Source organism: Eriocheir sinensis, chromosome 54 (genome assembly GCF_024679095.1).
Source record: "Eriocheir sinensis breed Jianghai 21 chromosome 54, ASM2467909v1, whole genome shotgun sequence".
In the NCBI taxonomy this organism is placed as follows: domain Eukaryota; kingdom Metazoa; phylum Arthropoda; class Malacostraca; order Decapoda; family Varunidae; genus Eriocheir; species Eriocheir sinensis.
In genome coordinates, this window is record NC_066562.1 from 8,628,211 (window position 1) to 8,646,788 (window position 18,578).

The 18,578-nt window shown below is 42.4% G+C and overlaps 1 protein-coding gene across 1 annotated transcript in view; it reads left to right on the forward strand.

Moving 5' to 3' along the window:
* The first annotated feature begins 224 nt into the window (after positions 1-224).
* Positions 225-18,578, forward strand: part of LOC126983725 (knirps-related protein-like) — a 34,169-nt gene continuing 15,815 nt past the window's right edge. Inside the window, exon 1 of the mRNA XM_050836776.1 lies at positions 225-1,799. The gene's annotated coding sequence lies outside the window, so the exon portion shown is untranslated. The remainder of the gene's footprint in view (positions 1,800-18,578) is intronic.

Consider the following 18,578-nt stretch of genomic DNA (forward strand, 5'->3'; position numbering starts at 1 on the left):
TTCCGGTTAACGATCTAAGAATACGTATCCGTAAATATATTCCGAATATTTCCCAAGTATAACGTCAATGACTCCTAATTGCATCACGTCGTATTTACCTGGCGCACGGGAGCCACAGGTGAGCGCCGGGAACCCAACCTCACCTGCCTCACCCACCTCCGTACACCGACTCCTCTTCCCCCGCCGCCAGCAAGCCCCGCCCCTCTCCCTCCCCCCCTCCCCCCCTCGCCCCCCTCGTTGGCCCGGAGGGTGAAGATGCCGCCCAATAAGAGTGTGAGTTATCCGCGCCCAGCCACGCCTACGAACGGTTCCCGGCTTACCATTGGCTGGGAGCTGTAACCCGACCTTTTCTCACACTCGCATTTCAGGTCTTACGGTAGGGACGCATAAGGGCGATTGCGTAACCTTTTTCGCACTGACTCTACGCCTGTTTGGGTTCTAGAGAGGGAGAAACAAGCGGCAGGGTGATATGGGTGCTAAGAAGGGTTGGTTTAAGGCTTAGAATTCCCGGCTTTCCCGTTGTGAAGATTCTCCCCGCGCTGAAGGGCCGCGGGGCGTGTGTGTTTCATCCACGTTCAGCCTCGCAGCCACCTCAGCATCCGATCCTAGCATACCAAAACCCCGGAAACCCCTTGAAAATACGTCCTCTAACCCCGCGCGCTCCCGGAACCTCTTCGAACATCCCTGCTCGGGGTTGTAGAGCGCTCATGTCGGTGTTGGAAGGTTGGTGCCTCGCGCGGCGTGACCCTGATAAGCTGGGAAGGTGAGGAGGAAGGCATCGGCTCTCAGTTGGTTGGTTGAAGGCGGGCAGAGCGTACGTCTGTCGGTCCCATCACCTCCCTCCTCCCCCCCTCCTCCTCCTAGTCCTCCTCCGCCTACTCCTCAGCCACCACCTCGCAACTCACGCCCTCGCGCAGTCCACGGAACCTTATTTATCGTCGACTTGTCATAGCGTGGAACGTGGAACCCTGTGGAACGCCTGCCTGTGGAACTTTTGTGTTGGTTTGTGTTGTGTGATCAGAAGAGGATCCCTGCCCTGCGGAACGCCTGGGGAACAGTACTGAAACTTTGGACGCGGCGCTAAACCGTTCCGACGTGTGTTTGGAAGACTCGCCGCTCCTTACTCACCCACTGGGCTTCTTGCTCTCTAGTGCCCCGGAAGAGAAGGAAAAAGACAGCAGGGAAAGGGAACGCCTGCTTGATTGACACTTAACTCCTACGCCTCCCCCTTCCCCTGCCAGCTGATTCCTCCCCCCTTTCCTACCCCTAACACCCCTCACCCCCTTCCATAGCTCCCCCTGGTCATCCTCACCCCCAAACAAAGTGCGATTGCATCAACTCTCGGACGGTGACGAAGGAACGAAGAAAGAGATAAACGAGATAAACGCTTGACAATATTAGTTCCTTATTGATAACGGAAAACGGAAAAACGAAAGCGGGGAAACATGAACACGTGAATCTCTTCCTCTTCTTGAGACCCGATAGAAAACAGAGACCGCACGCACCTCACCGCCGTCTTGGCCTGAAGGACGTAGAAACCTGAGAGAAAAAAGGCCCCCAAGGCGAGTGTTATGGCTCCGAGGACTCAGAACTTTACCGCCGCCGTTGAAGTTTCGTGGACGTCGTTTCCGTAGAGGACGCAGCAGAAGGACCTCCCCCTCTACCCCCCACTCTACTGCAGAAGGTGGAGGTGCTGTTGCTGTCGATCCTGCTGTAGTTCCTGTCGCTGTTCCTGTTGCTGTTGTTGTTCCTCCTAAACTCAGTGATCGTCGAAGGAACGCAACACAAATTTCTATCAAGTAAGTTGTCTTGAGTTTTCCTTTTTTTACTGTGTGTGTGTGAGAGAGAGAGAGAGAGAGAGAGAGAGAGAGAGAGAGAGAGAGATTAGTAGCCAGGAGCATACAAGATAATGAGGCAATACTGACAGTTCGCCGATGATAAAAACGCCAGTAGATATTATCGATAATAGAAACCATAAATAACGAATAAATCAGATTCATGAAATTAATCACAGCGTGTCAAATGAATATGTTAAACGGAAAGGCCACAACCGCTTAATATTGCAATAAAAAGAGGCTTCATCATCTTGTTCAACATTAGAGAAAATTATGACCTTGGAAATTCAGCGTAGAGGCATAAATAGGAGGCTGAGTATGCTTTCAAGACTCGCTCAACGGCAGAAGTTACTGAGCAGAGTTAACAATGGATAATGCATGATAGTTTGTGCAGGCTTAATATTACTTAGAATGAAGCGTTGAAATATGAATCAGATAAAACAAAGAGATCATGACGATACTTACATACTTACTTATATATACATGCTTACTTACAATACTTACATTATTTTACTCGAAAGAGGGACAGAACGACCATTAAAAAATAATTCGTCGCCTTGTTGTTTTTTTGTTAATGTCAAAGAATACTCTAAACATAGGAAATTTAGTGTAGTCGTCGTTTATAAGCCTAAAATAATTCGTCGCTTCTTTTTAATGTCAAAGAATACTCTAAACATAGGAAATCTTGTGTAGTCGTCGTTTAAAAGCCTAGGAAGAAGAGATTCATGAGGCCAATAATTTCCTGCAGAGGTTTCAACGAAGCGCTTGATAGTTATCCATCGCTTGGGAGAGCAATCCTCGGCTTAGAAACGATCATGCAGCAAAAAGTCTGGTTCCGCCTTCAAATCTATAAAAAGTACAAAAGTATTTCACACCATGTTAAGCAGCGCAGGGAACTCGAGGAACTAAAGCCACATGAATCTATTTCCCGATCCTAAACTTATTAAATCCAGGTGGAACAGGTAACAGGGCAGTGCAAGGAGACAGTAAGAAGTCCCTTGAGGTAAAGCAAAACAAGAAATCAATACCAACTGATTCATATTTTAACTTAGATACTTTCCTACCCACAAGCGTATAGGAATCAGAACTAAAAGCACATTAATCAATTTCATGACTATAAACTTATTAAATCCAGGTGCAGAAGGTAATCCCACAAGCGTATAGGAATCAGAACTAAAAGCACATTAATCAATTTCATGACTATAAACTTATTAAATCCAGGTGCAGAAGGTAATGGGGCAGTGAAAGGAGAGATTAGGAAGTCCCTTGAGGTAAAGCAAAACAAGAAATCAATACCAACTCTCCACTTAGATACTTTCCCGCCCACAAGCGTATAGGAATCAGAACTAAAAGCACATTAATCAATTTCATGACCATATACTTATTAAATCCAAATGCAGAAGGTAATGGGGAGGTAAAGAGAGGTATAATGAAGCCCCCTGAGGTAAAGCAAAACAAGAAATCAATACCAACTCTCCACTTTGATACTTTCCCGCCCACAAGCGTATAGGAATCAGAACTAAAAGCACATTAATCAATTTCATGACCATATACTTATTAAATCCAAATGCAGAAGGTAATGGGGAGGTAAAGAGAGGTATAATGAAGCCCCCTGAGGTACAACAGAAGAAGAAATCAATCCCAACACCCTACTTACTTTCTTGCCCACAAGCATATTAGCGAGTATCGACACCAGTTCACCCCGATACTGACCTCTCCTTCGGCTCCTCATCTACGCTGTCTTATATGGGAGCAGTGGTTAGCGGGCATTTTTTCACATTTACTTCTACCCTTGAGCTGCTTCTTTCGCTTAAAAAAAATAATGCAGGAGGTTCTATCGCGGTAACGGTTCGTGTAATGAAGCTCCGGCGGACGAGATAAAGACGGACTTAATGTAAAGGCCGCGATTAGTCATACAAGATCGACAACACCGATTGGTAATGTTGTGCTAAGTGTGTTCAGTCATGAGAAACCCTCATTAATACCTAACGACCCTGCATGACGTGGGGAGGGGGGGGGAGGGCGGCAAAGGAGGAGAGAGGGAGCACGAATGACCTAAGAGAGAGGGAAAAAGATAGATAGATAGATAGATGGAGAGAAAGAGAGAATGAGAGAGAAATGTATTAATCGCTATGCATTAAGAATGGCTAAAATAGAAACGTTAAGAAATAACAGGAATAAGATGAAGTGATGATATTACTAGCAAGATATTAGCAGTTAGAAGGAAGAAATACCAACACAGTAATTTATAGCAGCATTATTATTATTTTTATTTCTATTATCATTATTTTAGTAGTAGTAGTAGTAGTAGTAGTAGTGAATTAATGATACCAGTAATAATAATAATAATAATAATAATAATAATAATAACAATAATAATAATATATGCCCTATAAACACAAGCAGATAAAAGACGGAGAAAAGGAGAAAAAATACTAATTGAACCTTTGATGCAAGAAGCTAATGAAAAAAAAATACGAAAAAGAAAAAAATCACGACCGGGAGCGGATCTGTAGGACGGGAGCGGTGTTCGGGTGACGATACCATCTGACCCAACCACCACCACCACCACCACCACCCCCTACCACCATTGATACACCTTCCAGAGAGCTGAACAACAAGTTATTCGCCTGCAGAGATTTCAACGAAGCACTAGATAGTTATCCATCGCTTGGGAGACCTGCAGAGATTTCAACGAAGCAATAGATAGTTATCCATCGCTTGGGAGAGCATCCGTCGGCTTAAAGGACTTTCATGTAGCATAAAGTATGGTTCCGCCTTCAAAGACCTTAAATGCACGAGTAATAATAAAACCTCCACAAACTGCGTCCTCCATAGTTAGTAATCCACCACGAGAAAGCTTAACCGCACCATAAAAAAAGATCGTATGCCCGGAAACCTCAATGTGTCATAACTTCATCATACTCTCCCCGGAGACTTCAGCTGCATATGAATTGGCTTGTAACATCACGTAAGCGCCAATGGAGCTGTGATGATTATTCTACGTATCAAATGCTTCAGTTCTACAGTTAATATGAAGTCATCCTATAGGCTCAAGGGCTAATGCGACGGAGATGAGCACCGTGGCCACGCGCATCTACACTCATCCTTCTCCGGAGACTTCAATGGAGCATAAAATGGTAATCCAAAATTCAGGCAGAAATGAGCGATCCACCTCAGAAAATTAAATGAAACAGTAAATAATGATCCACGTCTGCCTAAAACTGTAATCCAAAACAATGCGGAGATACTATCATTTATCCTCTATAGACTTCAGTAAAACATAAGACAGTAATCAAAACCACCAGCATTAAATGGCGATCTACCTTAGAAACTACAATGCAACAGTAAAATAAAATAAAAATAAGTAAATAAACTCCTCAGAGATTTCAATGCGCCAGTATAATCCAATCCAAAGTAACGCAGGAAATTTCAACGCACCGGTAAAGTGTAATCCATCCATTTCCCGAGATTTCATGAATACACGTAATCCAAGTTGCTCTCCTGCCTCACTGACCTGCCCGCCTGGAGGTGAAGAAAGGAAGGGAGGGAGGGAGGGAGAGAGGGAAGAAGAGAGCGAGAAGGGTACGGAGGGATAAGGAGGAGGGAGGAAGGGAGGGAGGGAGAGCTAGGGAGAAGGGTACGGAGGAATAGGGATGAGGGAGAGGGAGGTAAAGGATGGGAGTGAGAGGAAGGTGTGAAAGATGCATGATGTATTAGGGAGGCAAGGAAGGATGAGTAATGGAGAGAGAGAGAGAGAGAGAGAGAGAGAGAGAGAGAGAGAGAGAGAGAGAGAGAGAGAGAGAGAGCAAACAGACACAGCAATAAAGAGGCTGAAAAAAAACCGGGAGACAAAAAACGAAAAAAACAAAACAAAGCAAATAAACACCCCCCAGAGAGAGAGAGAGAGAGAGAGAGAGAGAGAGAGAGAGAGAGAGAGAGAGAGCAATGCAGGACACATCCCGCGGGCCATAAGCGGAGGTTCCCCGCTACCCCTGAACACTTACCTTCGCCTCTGATTGAATACCTCCATGGCACAGGTAACGGTGGCCGAAGCTTGTTATGGGTGAGAGAGAGAGAGAGAGAGAGAGAGAGAGAGAGAGAGAGAGAGAGAGAGAGAGAGAGAGAGAGGCTGGGTGGGGGGTAATCATTAGTGTGGATTGAGAGTAGCCTGACGGATAGGAACAAACAAATATCTAGAGAGTGACAGATGGATAGACAGACACATTGACAGACAGACAAATGACTAGACAGACAGACTAACCCATAAAGAAAGAAATAGAAAAAAAAAATAGACAGAAAAGTATAGAAAATGCTCAAAATCGACACAGTAAGTAAAATATGGACGAAAACAGACCCATCCACCAAAATTCAGGAGGATAAAAGCAGCGTGACAGACGAGAAATAGAATAGACAGACAGACAAAAAAAAATGAAAGATAACAACAGGCATAGAGATGAAAAACAGACAGCGAGGTAGACCAACAGACAGCAAGAGAGAGATAGACGCACAAGCACACGGATATACTAGAGACAATAAGCAGGAATGATAGACAGACAGGCAGAGAGACAGACAGACAACAATCAAGCATAAAAGAAGCAAAGCGAGAGCGAAGGTTAGGAGGCAATGCTTAAGGAGGTCGCCGCGCTCACAACTATATATAATAATGTCACATAACTATGCCCGGGATCACATGCCCTGGGAACGGTGGAGAGAGAGAGAGAGAGAGAGAGAGAGAGAGAGAGAGAGAGAGAGAGAGAGAGAGAGAGAGTTATTATGAGCGGTAAAAAGGATGAGGTCTTAAAACACTGTCGGTTATATCGGTGAGTTGATGAAGTTATTAATAAAATATAAAATGGAGAGTTGTTTTATGCGGTTATTTGAGAGGGTCGTAAAGAATATATGCTATGATAAAGAGTTGAAAAAAAAAGGAATAATTAACTGGCTAAAAGAAAGTTACGGTATGATGTCATATGAGAAGGTCGTAAGTAATAAATGTGATAATTAAGGAGTTGAACGGAGCTAATCATTAACTAGTAAAGAGGAAGCTGTAACAGTGGATGAAAGCCCTCAAATAATTACTCGTCAAAACAAACCGTTGAAAAAGAGAGTGACAGATAGATTGACAGACACATAGACAGACAGACGGAAAGTTAGACGGGTAAACAGATAGACAGATACAGACAAAGGATTAGACGGACCATGAAACTAACACATAAATAGAAGGAAATAGACAGAAAAGTATACGCAATTAGAGAGACTTGAAAGCTGCAAATAAACAAGGGAAATCAGGTTATCGTCGTACTAAAGGAAGAAAGGTTAAGCTTCAGTAATTGTGTAGAGTTCGAAGAGAATTTAAAAGCTATTACTAACGAAGACCGAGGTGGAAATCTTTTACAAACAACCAGAGAGCGAAATCATTCCCCTACCGCATAAAAATAAACAAAAGAAGAAGGGTTAAACTTCAGTAATTATGTGGATTTCGAAGAGAATTTAAAAGCTATTACTTACCAAGATGGAGGTGGAAATCTACGACAAACAACCAGAGACCGAGACCATTCCCCTACCGCATAAAAAAGAACAAAACTCGTCTCTATGAACACCACAAGATGCTGCCGAGGAAGTCATCTCTGCCTGCCATTATGCTTTCGTTGGCAGTGACTGTCTTCTCTTAGGCTTAATTAGAGAGTGAGAGAGAAGAGTGGCGTGAGGGAGGAGGGAGAATGAGGACGAGGGTGAATATAATGAAGAACACACAATAAGGAGAAACAGTGGGCCAAGAATTGTTTATTTACGAGGTCAGAGGTCGACTTGGAGAAACATGTCTTATTGGGGGAGTTCTAAAGGGAAAGTCAGTCTCTCTCTCTAGGGACAAATGAAGCAGATATACAGTTAATGCAAATACAAAAGAAAGTTGCAAATGAAGGAGAGAGAGATTTATGGACGGAAAAAAGGAGATGGGAAATATCTAACGGTCAGGATCTGCTGTGTGTAGGTTGACTGGCTTCTGGTAGTCTTCTTTGCCCTTGTGTACCCCCCCCCCCCTTCTCTCTCTCGGCCACCTCTTCTGATTCTTTTTAGGAGCAGCGAGTAGCGGGCATTTTTTTATTATTGTTTCCTTTTTTGTGTGTTCTTTGTTGTAAAAAAATATATTCGCTATTCTCTATTTTTCTCTCTTCATGTCACATCTTATCTCTCTTTCTGTATCTCTCCCCTCTTCTTTTTATCTCCTCTATCTCTTCCTTACTTCTCTATCTCTCTTTACCTTCCTCATCATGCCATACCTTCTCTATCGCTCTATTGCTCCTATCTCTTTCATTATCTCTTATCTCTATCTTTCTTTCTCTATTCCTTCCCCTAATTATTAACTGTCATCGCTGTTTAAAAGAGTCAAGAAACGAGATTGAAAGGTGTAGGTTGAGAGAGAGAGAGAGAGAGAGAGAGAGAGAGAGAGAGAGAGAGAGAGAGAGAGTCATCAAGGTGTGGCCAGGAGATAATAAAAGGGCTGTACAGGTGGACCCAACACGTGCCCGGGTTTACCTTCCTTGACTACTTGGGTTTGCTTCTGAAGTCTTCGTTTGAATGTTATAGTGGATGATTTTTTGGAAGGGGTTAAAAAGATAGTAGTAGTAGTAGTAGTAGTAGTAGTAGTAGAAGTAGTAGTAGTAGTAGTAGGGAGAGTTGGAGGTAGTGGAGAAAGACGAAGAGTAGGAGGAAAAGGAAGAAAATGGAGGAGAAAGGAAAAAGAAGGAGGAAAAGGAAGAAGAAATGGAGTGGGAATAGAAGGAGAAGGAGAGTAAGAGGAAAATGAAGAAAACGGAGGAGGAAAAAGGAGGAGAAAGGAAGAAGAAGGAGGAAAAGGAAAAAAAGATGGATTGGGAATAGAAGCAAAAGGAATTAGACAAGAAGGCGGAGGAAGAGTAGGAGAGGAAGGAAAACAAGAAGGAAAAAGTTGGAGGTAGGAGGAGGAGAGAAAAGATGGAGGTGGAGAAGAAGTAGAAGGAGCTGTGTTTGTAGTTGCTACCAATATCATCAAAACCATCATATTTTCTTCTTATAGGATATTATTTACATTCTCCTCGAAGATTATGATTATTATTAATATTATAAACTATCCCCGTCATCGTCATCGTCATTCTTTCTACTGACAGGTGAATATATTAAGTCCTGAATATATTAAGTAAAAAAAAATGTCCCCCTTCCTAAACTGGCCTAAGTGGAAGAGAAGGAGGAGGAGGAGGAGGAGGAAAGTTGGAAAGTTTCGTTTAGTCGGCGCAACAGGAGGAGGAGGAAAGGAGGAAGGGGGGGATTTGGGGGGCAGCAGAGACGGACCGAGTTTGCGCGTCGCCGAAATCTCTCTCCTTAGCGCGGCGACTTTCCCGTCACCTCTTGTTGACAGGAGTGACGTCACGCCCACACGCGGAGTTGATTGGCTGTCACCCGAATCCAAACCTGGTGTCCATTGGCCTTTTGTGTGTGTTCCGACGAATCACAGACGGAGAAAGTGAGTGGCGAGAGGTCGTGGAGGATGGGTGTGTGTGTGTGTGTGTGTGTGTGTGTGTGTGTCATGAGATTCAAAAAGATCGTAAGGGATGAATGCGAAAATAAAAATAAAAGATAAATTAAGCTAAAAATCTAACCGGCAGAATGAAAGTGTGTGTGTGTGTGTGTGTGTGTGTGTGTGTGTGTGTGTTGCATGAGATTTAAGAAGATCGTCAGGGCTGAATGCGAAAATAAAGTTAAATTAAGCTAAAAATTTAACTGGCAGAATGAAAGTGTGTTTGTGTTTGTGTGTGTGTGTATGTGTGTGTGTTTCTGTTTGTGTGTGTGGTCGCCGCAGAAACACACCAAGTCATTCCGAGGTTAAGCTGCCGCTGGAAATGGTGTCGTATGCCGCTTAATAATATCGTGACCGAGAAAGTGAAGAGACTCATTATAAATTATTAATACTTTAGGATGACTCTTAGCGGTGTCGTGTTGAGATCGAGACTGAAAAGAAAATCAGTTAATAGAGTATAGTTTTTTTTCTTCTTCAGGTCTCTATAGACACCATTAAACAATAATACGTGATGCTAAAGAAGTCATACTGAACTATTCTTGTATCTGGAGACTGACAGTTGATACCATATACAGGTAGTTAATTTCTTGAACTGAATAGATGTAACAAACTGTAAAACTACTTGATGCTAAAAATGTCATACGTAACTGCTCTTGTATCTGAACGCTGATAGTTAATACCATATAGTTATGTTCTACAAGTATGCAGACATAACAAAAATATAATACTACCCATTACTCAAATTGTCATATATATCTATTATTGTAACTGCTTGCGTATAAATAGATTACTGAAAATATTATAACATATCTAAATTAATATAACACAAAGCATAAGAATTGCTATGTTAAAACCTAATAAACTAGCGCTGTATACATGCAAATCTAATAAATTTAAGTTCAACCTAAGTATTTTAGAGTTCTCTCGAGTTAATGTCCACTACTTAAACAGGAATAAAAGAAAATTGGAGGGGGAGACTTAGGAGAGGTGTGAAGGAATGAGAAAAGAAAACGGGAGGGGGGTAATAAAAAAGGAAATTGAACGGGAGGAGTTAGTAAAGGAAATTTGTGGGGAGATATTAGAGAAAGAAATGAATATGAAAAAAAGAAAATTGAAAGTGTATTCCATCGTTGTAACAGACACGACGACGAGTCCACCTCAAGCACCCTGAGTGACACACGGCAAAAAAATCCCCATAATTAATATTTCACCAATAGTTACCGGCCCTTAAAGCTACACCATCGCCACACGCCACAAAAAAGCACTTAGCAACCAGCATATTTCTTCCCCCGGCGACCAACACGGCTGTATGCTATTAGTGCGTCGCCAGTCACCTTCATCAGAGTGGAGGTGAGGTCATAGTGAAAAAAAAGAGCGTCTTGTCCTATTATGCTGATGGAACGGGGTCACTCTTCACCCTTAGTAGTTACATATATATAATTAAGTAATGTTTTCGACTTCAATTATCAGCGACCCAGAGTTGAACTATTGTTATAAAGGGGACGACATTTAATCATTTGTAGTTATAAATATACGGTGCCCCGCTTCACCATTAGTAGTTACATATACATAATGAAGTATAATGTGTTCGTCTCCAGTTATCAACGAGCCAGAGTTGAATTAATTATCAAAGTGGCGACATTTAATTATTAGTAGTTAAAAATATATGATTAAGATGTATATTTATGTTTTCCACACCAGTTACTAACGACCCAGAGCTTAAGTAATGTTATAAAGGCAGAATTTAATCATGTTCAATCTTATATGCATAATGATTACCGGAAACTAATTGAAATCAGTCTTATTTTAAATCAGCCCTCCACCTGTATCGCTGCTATTTTCATTCACAAAACCTTTAGACTTTATCTACCCCTAACCTCCTCTTTTTCCCATTTCTTCACTGTCAACCCATTTCAAGACGCAAAACTCAATCATGAGCGGAAAAGCATTGAGAAAGAGTAGCAAGAAGGGACACTACTTAAACATTGTATCTCCTCCTAACCTCCTCCTCCTCCCCTTCTATCTCTATCCATCCGCTGCAAGACTCGAGACTCAACCATGGGAAAGTGTAGCAAGAAGGGACATTACTACAACATTTTACCTCCTCCTAACATCCTCCTCCTTCTCCGATTCTTTCTCCATCCATCCGCTGCAAGACCCGAGACTCAACCATGGGAAAGTGTAGCAAAAAGGGACATTACTACAACATTTTACCTCTTCCTAACATCCTCCTCCTTCTCCGATTCTTTCTCCATCCATCCACTTCAAGACCCGAGACTCCGCCACGAGAAAGTTTAGCAAGACAAGAGTGAAGGTATCGCACCGCTCCTCTGAAGGGAACACCGGTGCCATCACTCTCCCTCACACCTGCAAAACTAAACTGAAACTTAGCAAAATATCTCCTAGAATTTGCATATTTACGGTAGCACATTTGGGGGCCGTCACTTAACCTCACACTCCAGAAGCTAAACTGAAACTAAACTGAATATCTCCTGTTTTTTTTAGTCCTTACGGTAGTCGAATATTTTAAAGCCAGTATCTCTTTATCTTCGCTTTGCTCCTTCTTTTCCTCCTTTATCAGCCTTCCTTACGGTACAACCAGGGCATTTAAACCCCTTCACTCACCCTCCAGGCATCCCTTAGGGTCAGAAGGCATACACAAAACACACGCACAGATACACACACATACACACATAAAAAGTTGATTATGCCTCGGCCGCCAAAAAGATACCATTATACCTTCACGAGTCTCCAAAGAAGGCAACGCATTTGATTACCTCCTTCACTGCCAGAAACGTCGAGGCATTTAATTATATCCTCACAGTCGGAGAAGTTGACGTTTGCAACACTCCCAAGGCCGCAATCAAGCTTCGGCGATAAGATACTGTCATATTCGCCGTTTCAGAGCCCAGATAGTGTCATATCCAGCGTTTTGGAACCTAGATAATGTCGCAGAATAGTTATAATGATAAGCTGTCCGGGGTTGAAGCGACCTGACCGGTAACTTTCTACGAGTCGAGATGTTCAGCTTGGGATGACTTGTCAGATAACGAGCATCGAGGGGGCACGAGGAGGAGGATTCAGGCTTTTGTTTTAAGGTTTGTATATAGGATTTGAAGGAGGATTTTGAGTATCTGACGGGTAATTTGAAGTAGCATTATCAGAATACCGAAGGAGAATCTGAAAGAGTATTATGAGTATGTGGAAGGAATATCTGAAGGAGTAATTAGACGTATGTCGAGTATTTCCAAGGAGTATTTTGTTTAACGGTTGTACAGATAACATGAAGGAGTATCCCGCCCCACAGGCCATTAGACACACGTGAATGCATGACTAGGAAGAGAACACTTGTACAGCGTCATGATATTAGAGTTTAGAAGACGTTTAAGAGCATTGCACTTGAGGTTAGAGTGTGTACTGCGTTCCTCTGCAGCTTGAAAGTCGTATAGACCAACTTATGCAAAGGTTCGTCGCGTACCTGAAGTAAACGTGTGTGTGTGTGTATTAAGTACGGATACATTTACTGGCATGATTTGGAACTTTGAAAGACTTTAGAGATACATACAGTTGAAATTAGTTAACATGAACACCTTGTCTCTTTCTCCCTTTATCTACAGGCATCATTTTAAACTTGGAATGACTTAGGTGGTATTTACAGATGAGGTTAACTTGACCACCTCGTCCCTTTCTCTCTCTCTCTCTCTCTCTCTCTCTCTCTCTCTCTCTCTCTCTCTCTCTCTCTCTCTCTCTCTCTCTCTCTCTCCTTCTTTCCTCCTTCTCTCCCTCTCTCTCTCTCTCTCTCTCTCTCTCTCTCTCTCTCTCTCTCTCTCTCTCTCTCTCTCTCTCTCTATCCTTTCTTCAATGTTCTTACTTTTCTCTTCCATTCCTCTCCTTCCACCTCCACCCCCCCCCTCTCTCTCTCTCTCTCTCTCTCTCTCTCTCTCTCTCTCTCTCTCTCTCTCTCTCTCTCTCTCTCTCTCTCTCTCTCTCTCTGCTTCTTTCCTTACGATTTTATCCCTTTCTTCATTTTTCTTCCTTTTCTCTTCCCTTCCTCTCCTTCCCCCCACCCCCCTCTCTCTCTCTCTCTCTCTCTCTCTCTCTCTCTCTCTCTCTCTCTCTCTCTCTCTCTCTCTCTCTCTCTCTCTCTCTCTCTCGCATGCAAGCTGTTTAGTTGTAGAGTAGGAGTCCATCACAAGTCATTAGCTAAACATGTTCCTCTGTACGAAGGAACGCAACTTTCCCGAGCCGAAGTATTAAACCTCGGAGGACTTTAAAGAGAACTAGAATCGAAAGGAAAGTGAATATTCAGTCCGCCCCTTGCCCAACATTTGTTTAGATAGAAATCAAGAGTTCGGTCACGGATCATTAAGCGGGAATACGACTTTCTGGAGCCACGATATTAAACTTTGGAGCATGCATTAAAGGGACGACGAGCGGACTTACCTTGAATAATTTGAATACCTGAGATACAGCAAAGGAACTACTACCTTGAATATTCGAGTAATTTTTTTTAGAAGATAGCAAAGAAACAAGTGATATTACCTTGATTACTCGCATACTTAGAAGACGGCAAAGGAACTATAAGAGAAATTACCTGTAGAAATCGAATGTTTTAGAAGAGGACAAAGGGAATACAAGTGAAATTAATTGGAATACCTTGAATACTTTATAAGAAAGCAAAGAGACAAGTCAAATTACCTTGAACAAACGAACACTTTAGAAGAAGACTAGGAGCATACAAGTGAAATTAATTGGAATACCTTGAATACTTTGTAAGAGAGCAAAGAAACAAGTGAAATTACCTTGAACAAACGAACACTTTAGAAGAAGAATAGGAGCATACAAGTGAAATTAGCTCGAATGCCATATCCCTTGCTAAGAAAATGCAAATATGTACGTATGTATGTATGTATGTATGTATGTATGAGTAGCAATACACCTCTAATACGTATGATCTCACCTTTCCCTTTATGGGCCAATGTACCTGAGCGAATATACGTGGGTGCTTATGTATGTGCGTGTGTACGTATGTGGGTATGTAAATGCTCTCCCCGCGGTCACCTATCTCACCTGGACATTAATTAGAGGCGCGCAGGTGGACTTAAAGGACCGTGTGTGCGTGTGTTGGGCGGCGGGGTGCATATGTGTGTGTGTGTGTGTGTGTGTGTGTGTATTAATGGTGAACTTGTAATGTGTGCGTATTGTGAATTGTGTGCGCTCACTAATCGTGTGTGTGTGTGTGTGTGTGTGTGTGTGTATGTGTGTGTGTGTGTATGTGTGTGCAGCAGATGTTTGGTTAAGCTTCAGACTAAGTAAGAAAAATGTATAAGACTTTCTAACGATTTGGAAGGTGAAAAGATAATAATAATAATAATAATAATAATAATAATAATAATAATAATAACAATAACGAGAATGATAGTAGCAACAACAACAACGACAACAAGAAAGAAATTCAAAAAAACAAATCAATAATAAAAACATTAACAAAAAAACAAAAAAAACACAGTACATAAAAATAAAAAACAAGAGTCATGAGAGAGCCAAATCATCACGTCCCCCCCTCTCTCTCTCTCTCTCTCTCTCTCTCTCTCTCTCTCTCTCTCTCTCTCTCTCTCTCTCTCTCTCTCTCTCTCTCTCACCTGGCGCTAATTGGCGAAAAAAATCCATCCAGGTGAATAATCCAATTTAGCTTTTTCAACGTGTATCGCTTAGTCAGCAAAGGTAATTCAGGAGGGAGGGAAGGAGGGAGGGAGGGATGGAGGTAGGAAGGGAGGAAAAGAAGGATCGTAGTGAGGGAGCTAAGAGAGAGGAGGGGGAGGAGGATGAAGGGAAGGAGGGAAGGAGGGATGGCTGGGGTGAAGGGAGGGAGGCTGTAAAGGAAGAGAGGAAGGGGGAAGGAGGGAGGCAAGGAAGGGTAGGGAGGGAGGAGGAGGAGGAATGAGCGATGGGTACAGAAAGAGCGACAGAGAGAGAGAGAGAGAGAGAGAGAGAGAGAGAGAGAGAGAGAGAGAGAGAGAGAGAGGACTGGAGGAAAAGAAACAAGATAGGAAAGATACAAGAAAGAAGGAACGAAAAAGGAAAATATGAGAATGAAAATATAAGAATGAAAAGAGTAAGGAAAAGAGGTGATTCATTTCCTTATAACTTTCCTTAAGGGGAAGGAAACAAAAAAATATAGAAAAAAAAAGATTCCATACCTTATATAGTTTTTTTCCTTGGATCAAAATTATGAAAAGAAAAGAAAAAAAGGAAAAAGGAAAACTTGAAATGGAAAACTAAGGAAAACAAACCATACCTTTAACATATTTTCCTTAGACCAAAACAAAGAAAAGAAAAAAGACCCGTAACCCGATGCTTGAGGCGAACACACAAACACACATACACACAAAAAAGTTAACCACAAAAACACTAAAGGAATTAAAAGGAAAATAGTGACCGCTGCGATGGCGAGTACTTAACCTGAAAGAAAACGGTAAATCAGTGCAAAGAAAACGGGATCTGAGTTTACTCCTCACCAAGTTGTAGTATTTCACACGCTAATGTCTTTCTGATGTGCCGGAAAACACTCTTCTTGGCCTCATCCTCTCCCTCCCCTTCTCTCTCTGTCTCTTTTTCGTCCTCTCTCTCTCTCTCTCTCTCTCTCTCTCTCTCTCTCTCTCTCTCTCTCTCTCTCTCTCTCTCTCTCTCTCTCTCCTTTACTTTTTCTCTTCCTTCTTTCCTTTAGTGTCCTATTAGTTTTCTCTTCCTCCTTTTCCTCCTATCTTTCCTTCTTTCTTCCTTTATTCCTTCTCTTTTTTTCTCTCATCAATCCTTCGTTTTCTTCTTTCGTTTTACTCTCAGTGCTTTCTCCCCCCCCTCTCTCTCTCTCTCTCTAATTCTCTTTTTGTCATATTTTTCCCAGTTTTATGATTACTCCTTTTTTCTTTCTCCTTTCTCTCTACTTTTCTCTATCTCAATACCACGATCAATATTTAGCAGTTTTTAAATACTGAAACACCTATTTCCTTGTCCTTTCTCTCTTTCTTATTCTTTCTCTCTGTTTCTCACTCACTTTATCTCACTCCTCCTCTTCTCTCTCATTACTCCTTTATTGCCTCTCTTCTCTCTCTTCTAAATCCTCTTCCCTGCTTTTCTTCTTTTGCTTTCCTTTCCTTACTCTTCCATCCTCCTTCCACCCTCTCCCAATCTCCTCCGTCCTCTCCCTCTCAGTCGCACCGCCTGTCTCGCTCGCTCGCACAACACGGCAGCAAACAATTTAGATAAGTTATACCCGCGTGTTTGCGTCGCCTTTGTGTGTCTGGACAATGCAAATGTTTCTGTCTCCGCACATGAAGCCGCTGCCGCCGCCCTGGAAATGTGGGCCGAGTCGGGGCGGTCTGAAAATGTTAATAGAAAGGGTACTTGGGTGTTTCTCGCTGTGTAAAGGTTCTGTGTGTGTTCTTGTGGATTTGAGTGTTATGGAGTGTTCGTTATGTTGCGTTAAATAGCTTAGTAATGTTTGGGTAATACAGTGTTGGTTGAGAAACGTGGGATGAGTTAGGGTGGTCTGGAAATGTTAATAGAAAGAGTACTTGGCGTTTCTCGTTGTTAAGCTTAAATGATGCGTCTCTTATGGGTTTGAGTGTTGCAGAGTGTTCCTAATGTTTCGTTAATACACGGTGGTAATAGGAAAAGTACTTGGTGTTTCTTGTTGTAAGTTTAAATGATGCGTCTCTTCTGGGTTTGAGTGTTACAGAGTGTTCGTAATATTGGGTTAATACACGGTGGCAATTGGAAAAGTACTTGGTGTTTCTTGGTGGGTAAGTGTTGCAAACTTTCCCTTCGCCTTGGCTCTGAATAGTTGTAAAGTGGAGCTCATAATGTTTCAGGAAAGTACAGTAAGTGTTCATAATATCCAATAAGCGCGTGGTATCAACGAAACCGTAAACTTTAAATAGAGGAACAAACTCTCCCTTCGCTCCCCCTCTAAATAGTTGTAAAGTTGAGCTCATAATATTTCGGCAAAGTACAGTAAGTGTTCATAATATCCAATAAATGCGTGGTATCAACGAACCGTAAACTTTTTTCCCTCCTTCTCCCCCTCTAAATAGTTGTAAAGTTGAGCTCATAATATTTCGGCAAAGTACAGTAAGTGTTCATAATATCCAATAAATGCGTGGTATCAACGGACCGTAAACTTTAAGCAGAAGAACAAACTCTTTCTTCACGCTAAACAGTTGTAAAGCCTCTAAACGTCCCCACGATCTTGATAGACAGCGTTGGTGGCGTTCACAATGTCTATACCTCACGGGAAAGTGTTTGTTTGAGTACCTTTCTGTCCCCTAAACTCCACCGTAATGCTGCTCCCCTTCGTTATCTCCTATCGCTATTTTCATGTTGGACGCTCCCTTGAACTCGCTAACTTCGTACCTCATCCTCCTTCTCTTCCGCTACCTCGATGCGCTAGACTATCCAAGCTCATCTCATTTTTGCATTTCAACTTTCGAATGCAAGAGTGAACCTGCTCTTTCATTCCCCGATTCCTTTCACTGGTTAACTCTCGAATAGCCTTTCATTCTTCCTCTTCCACTACCTCCACTCGCAAGATTTTCCACCCAATCCCTTTTTTGCTTTTCAACTTCCCAATGCAAGAGTGAGCCTGCGTTTTCATTCCCTCCCCAATTCCTTTTACTGGTTAACTCTGGAAAAGCCTTTAATTCTTCATCTTTCACTACCTCCATCTGCAAGACTTTCCGGCCAATCCCTTTTCTGCTTTTCAACTTCCCAATGCAAGAGTGAGCCAGCGTTTTCATTCCCTCCCCAATTCCTTTTACTGGTTAACTCTGGAAAAGCCTTTAATTCTTCCTCTTTCACTACCTCCATCTGCAAGACTTTCCGGCCAATCCCTTTTTTGCTTTTCAACTTCCCAATGCAAGAGTGAGCCTGCGTTTTCATTCCATTCCCGATTCCTTTCACTGGTTAACTCTCGAATAGCCTTTCATTCTTCCTCTTCCACTACCTCCATGCGCAAGACTTTCCACCCAAGCTCATTCCTTTTTTCGCTTTTCAACTTCCCAATGCAAGAGTGAGCCGGCGTTTTCATTCCCTCCCCAATTCCTGTCGCTGGTTAACTCTGGAATAGCCCGTCATCTGTATATCCTCCTTTCTCTTCCAATTACTGTAACGCCTTCAAGAGGGGAGTA